Source organism: Callithrix jacchus, chromosome 1 (assembly GCF_049354715.1).
Source record: "Callithrix jacchus isolate 240 chromosome 1, calJac240_pri, whole genome shotgun sequence".
NCBI lineage: Eukaryota > Metazoa > Chordata > Mammalia > Primates > Cebidae > Callithrix > Callithrix jacchus.
Window position 1 is genome coordinate 33,441,232 of NC_133502.1, and position 6,039 is coordinate 33,447,270.

General features: G+C 36.1%; 1 pseudogene; it reads right to left on the reverse strand.

The window, feature by feature from the left end:
• Nucleotides 1–2,332: 2,332 nt before the first annotated feature.
• LOC100399603 (GPALPP motifs-containing protein 1 pseudogene) lies at nucleotides 2,333–3,392 on the reverse strand (annotated as a pseudogene).
• Nucleotides 3,393–6,039: the final 2,647 nt, after the last annotated feature.

Consider the following 6,039-nt stretch of genomic DNA (forward strand, 5'->3'; position numbering starts at 1 on the left):
AATGATAGTTTGACTAAAAGCACTAGAAAATGATGCATGAATATAGGCTATGAAACCTATAATCTAATTGTAGGAAAGAGCAATAAGCAAACAACATTGCATCCATCTAAACTCACAGAATGAAAGAGCTGAGACGGCAACTATATTCAAATTGAAACTAAATTCAACACTCATTAGGCTGAAGGTAGTCAATATTTTAACTACGGATGAAAAAAATAAATCAATGAAAGTTTACAAAGACATTTTCCAACTAATGCCATACCAGGCAAAGCTATGCCTATCTTGATATTTTCTTATCTAGATTTGTTTACTAAAGAGGAGACTAAAAGTTAATGTATGATGGTAAATAGTGAGTAAGCTTGATTGGATTGAAGGATAAGTATTGTTTCTGTGTGTCTGTAAGGGCGTTGCCAAAGGAGATTAACATTTGAGTCAGTGGACTGGGAGAGGCAGACCCACTCTCAATCTGGGCGAGAATCATCTAATCAGCTGCCAGCACAGGTAGAATAAAGCAGGCAGAACAGGGAAGAGCAGACTTAATGAGTCTCCCGGCCTTCATTTCTCCCATGCTGGATGCTTCCTGCCCTTGAACATCAGACTCCAAGTTCTTCAGCCTTTGGACTCCTGGACTTACATCTGTGATTTGCAAGGGGTTCTTGGGCCTTCACCCACAGACTGAAAGCTGCACTGTTGGCTTCCCTACTTTTGAGGTTTTGGGACTCGGAGTGGCTTCCTTGTACCTCAGCTTACGGACAACCCATTGTGGTACTTCACCTTATGACTGCATGAGTCAATACTCCTTAACAAAATCTCATATATATATATATATATATATATATATATATATATATCCTATTATTTCTGACCCTCTAGAGAACCCTGACAAATATACCTAGCGTTACTCTTTGTCAATTGTTTTTCTCTTGAGAATCTCTAACATTTTCCTCTTTTTTTTTGTTATGTTTAGTAATTTCGGATCATGCCCTAGATATTGTGAATATTATGTTGTGATTACTCTGAATTCAGCATTATGATTTGAAAATTATAGTTTTTATTATTAAACCAGAAATAAATGGGGATAAATCTGCAAACTCTGTTTCTTGAGTGGCATATCAAAACTTTCTACAGACTTCTTATGTTTAGCAGGGTTGATTGAAGAATGTGTGATTCAGTGTTCCACCAGGGATTTGCTTGTGTTAGTCCTTGAAATCTATGCATGGCTTTGAAACCAGGGAGAAGTGAGAATGAGGACATTGAAGTAAATACATGGTCTTGGCAGATGAAGATGAGAAAATATTACTAGTAAATGCTAAGAAAGAGAAACATAAACTTCAATGGAGGCATATAATATATAGAACCTAAAGTCGGAAAGATTATTATGATTATTATGATTATAAATTTTCCATTTCCATTTTTGTATTCAAGGATTATTAATTTTTTAAAAAAGCTTAAGCTTTTCATGATTGATATAAAAGATTTGACTCCTGTAAATTAGCTCTAAACTGTTAAGTACAGAAGATAAATGGGTAAAGTAAGATCAACCCAAAGCAAAGTTCCAGGACTCAGAAAGCTTTGGCTGAGATCATAGAGACTGAGTCTTACAGATTTCATACTGCTAATAGTTACTGGCATATTTTGTCCTGATTGCCTCCCCTAAAAAAATCCTAAGCATTAAAGTTGGAAAAACCAAAATAGTTTTTCCTTAGTACATGAGATAACCCATAGATCTTTCTGACTTAAATACACTTTAAAAAATTAAACAACAAATAAAAAGCCCTGAGTGCTAAAACAAGCAAACAGATTAAAACACAGGCAAAACCCCGTACCTTCTATTTTTAAGTAAATTTGTATTCACTGGCTACGGTTTAAAGGGGAAAAAAAGCAAGCAATTTGAAAGTCATGGATTTACAGGAAGGTCTTGACAGACTTACTCTAGGGCAGGTTAGATATATTTGACAAGGATGTCTAGGCTGTGGTAGAGATTCAGCAGTCAGTCCTGACCAGAACTTAAAGGGTTCTTGTGAGACACCACAAAAATCACAAGGAATAAAAGCCTCTTAACATAATTATTTGGAGAATAGCCCAACTTCCCCAATTATTTGGAGAATAGCCCATACTTCCACAGAAGCTAAAGGCACATAGACTATTCTGTTCTACATAAGAAACATTAGTTTTATTTTTCCACATGACTTTAAATGGACACACAGCACAAGGTAAATTTGTATGGTTTTTAAGATTAAAGTAATTTCTAAACTTAAGAAGCCAAAAACAAAGAAATAAAGGTGGACAAAGAGTATTCTTCAACTTTTCTTCATTGCACAGGAATATCCCCTTATAAAAACACATTGCCTTTGCTATGTTGAAATCTGGTGTTTAGTTCTCTAGATTTTTTTTATAAGGGCTTTTTTTCTGAGCTTCATCAAACTGATTAACCTTGAGATCCTTACCACTGTCAAATGTTTTTCTCTCTTGAGGCTTATTTTTGTCTTTATCAGCCTTACTTTTTAACTTTTTATGATGTATGTCCATAAGAGATTCTGATCTTTTTAATTCATTGTTTGAAGATACCTGCTCAGCTTGTCTCTTATCTCTTCCTGATAATGTATCTTCTTCAGCTTTCTTAGAGGATGACTTCCTTGATTCTTGTGTTTCCTTAGCTTTCCTTTCCTTATCAGCTGGAGTATCTGTCCGGATTGATGGATCTCAAGGTTTGGTCTCTTAAAAGTCCTTGGCCCAAGACCAAAGTCTTTCATTTCTGGAGGAAGTTCAGTCATCTATGACTCTCTTACAATGGGATTAGAAGAATCATCATCTCCTTGGTCAGTTTTTCTTTCATTCTCTGGGATCTTTTTTCAAATTCTGTCTTTACATTATAGTTAACTGGTCCTTCTGTGGGCAATGGTCCAACAATGTCCTCATCTTCACTGCTCTCTGTTTCCTTTTGCCCTGGATCATCTCTGCTCATTACGTTTCTGTGTAGATTTAATGAAACCAGGTGGCAATGCAGGACCTATTATAGGCCTTGGAGGAAAATCATACTGCTTTTAAAATCCAGGAGGAAGGGCTGGTCCAAAAAACCCATCATCATCTTCATCATTGTCATCATACTGATCTTTCCTGTTTTCTTTCAGTTGGACCAGTGTCATCTTCCTCACATTCTTTATTTCCTTTGTTGTACAAAGAACTACTGTCTTCATTGCTGTCTGATGAATCTGAACTACTGCTTTTATAATTAGTAATTAGAGCTGGTCCTGCAATGGGGCTTGGGTCCCGCTCCTCATCCTCTGCTGTTCCCGAGACCTTGAAGCCAAGCAGCAGGGCCAGTCTGATCAGGTCCCTTGCCATCCAAGGTGGTAGACACTGCTCACAGATAGGAGTCTATCCATGCATGTCCTTCTTAATGGTTTATAATTAATATTATACATTAGCACAGTACAACACATGCACAAATTATATTTAACATTACATATATTTAAAAGGTGTTTGCTTGAATCAATTATTTATTGATTGGCACACTAATAATCACAGTCTTTAAAACAATACACAATATCTTCATGTCATACAAAATTAACATCTCATTCATGAGTCTTTGGGTCAGATGGAGAATTTGCTGATTTTAGCTAGACTTATACGTGCTCACTCTGTGGTCTGTGGTCACCTGAAGCTCAAATAGGTAGTTCTTCTGATTTTACCTGGTTTCTCCCTTTGAATGTTGTCAGAAGATTTGGGCTTGAAAATCTGACTGATTGACTCATGTTTATGTGATTATGTCCATGGTGAAGGCAAAGGACCAAGACAGCACAATTGTATCAGACCCCTGGAAGCCTAAGTTTAGAACTGCCATACTATCACTTCCTTTTTATTCTATTGGCCAAAGTGAGTCACAGATCACTTATATGCCAGGACTGAGAAAACAAATTATATGCCTTGAATGAAGGAACCGCCAAGTTATACTATAAAAAGCATGAAAACAGGGATGGTAAAGGAAAGGGGCAATTTTTATAATGAATTCATTGTAGTGTTCAAAGTGTTTGTTTTCTGAGATCATGGAAATTGATCTAAGATATAATTTGAGACTGTCAGGTTGAGGTGATTACAGGGATACTGTTATGCAGAGGAAGAAAATCAGGTTTATTCTATAGTCACGAGAGCATTAGAGAGAAAATGGAGAATAAAATGCCTAGGTGCCAGAACGATAAAAAGACTTTTAAGAAAAATTCAAAGAGCAAAGATAAAATCAGAGTTGAAATATCTGCAAAAATAATTTTAAAATACCACGAAGCTTAATACATAAATTGTCAATATCAAGTATTAAGAAAAACTCAAAGCCAATGAGAAAATGAGAAGTACCTGCAATAAAAGAATCACAATGAAAGAGAAAATAAAGAAATGACAGATTATCACATTATAATAATTCTAAAAAAATTTGGAATATAAAATTTAAAAGATGATGATGATAATCCAAATCATTAGAGTAATAATATTAGAAATTTCAGCTAACAAACTTTCTGAGGTAGAAATTTGGTAATATATTATTAAATGCCATAAAAGTGATATGTTTGACTTAGTAACTATCTGTATCACTAGCCTGAAAATAGCAATAGATGCTTAATACAAGAAATAGAAAGTTGGGAGGCAAGAAATGAAGAAAGGGAGAGATAATAGGGTTGACATTCAGTTCATGGTATGGGGAGTCTGGCTAAGGTATCATCTTTACTTAACATAACTTTACTAAGACTTTTCAAGATAGCAACAATATGCACATTTTCATATTGTGCACCACCTCTATTAGATGAATTGTGGGAGACTGCATTTGGTGATTCATTTAACTTTTAATTATCCAGGAATGTATCTACATAGTTTTTGCCATTGCTTTATCTGTTGTTTTTGGGAAAACGCTCCAAAGAGAAGTTGGGCAGAAGAAAAATATTAATACCAGTGGCTTTTCATTTTAATTTTACTTAAATCAATTTATTAACACTGAAATGTTAATAAATATAATAAACAGATATTTGACTATGAAATAGCCAAAATAGGTCAATATTGATTACATATTAACACAATAAAATTTATGTTTTTAATGAAAAATATAAAAATAATTCAAAACCAAAACATGATTCTCTACAGTTTACCTGTGGCATATGTTGCTATGAATCATGAAATCTAAGGGACTGTGTTAACTTCTCTTCCTGGGTTCCCAAGGGGCCGTGGTTTCAAAGGCAAGAACTTCTCAGTGACATGCCCCACCTGCCTTCTTTCATATCTCCATCCGGGAGTTTAGAGGTCTTTGTTTAACTTTCATGTGTTTAGGAAGATAGACTGCCTGGGTGAGCTCCCTATATCTATAAAGCCCCCCAAAAGCTATTAGAGGACTATGGGCCAAAGAACAAATCAGATGTCAGAAATCAAAGATCAATTACTCCAGCAGAAGTTTAAAGGAACTCCTTTCATAGGTCAAAAAACTTGAATGGGGTGGGAAGAACTCCCAGATTAAAAGTCCCCTTCTCTCTCATCAGTGGGGACTCCATCTCCAGATCCCCACCCAGGATGGCATGGGAGCTCGCTCTCTCTCTTTTTCTCTCTCTGCCCAAATAAATCACTTTCGGCAAAGCTCTTGGCGTCGGATATTTACTTGAATGAGTTCACTGCAATGCCAAGATACCCTCTCCATTCTTGGATGAGTGAGAGATCAAGGGCCTGGAAGAACACATCCTACTGGGGAGCAACCTGAGCCCATCATCCACAATTCAGTCACAAAATCCACCTCAAAACCCCAAATCCTTCATTCTTACTGAAGGAATATGACCTCTCTACAAAGGAAACTGTGTTGTGGCAAGTAGAAGTATAGTAATTTCCCCTTGGTCTTTGTAGAATGTATTGTGCAACAAATTATTTTCAAACATTGTTGTTCTTGTTGGAAATGGTGGACACAATGTAGCGTTACTTCCACCAGGCCCGGTGAACCACCTAGCATGAGCAATAGCATGCCCTTTCACTCTGAAGCTAGAGAAGGAACACAATAAGCAACTGAAATTGTTA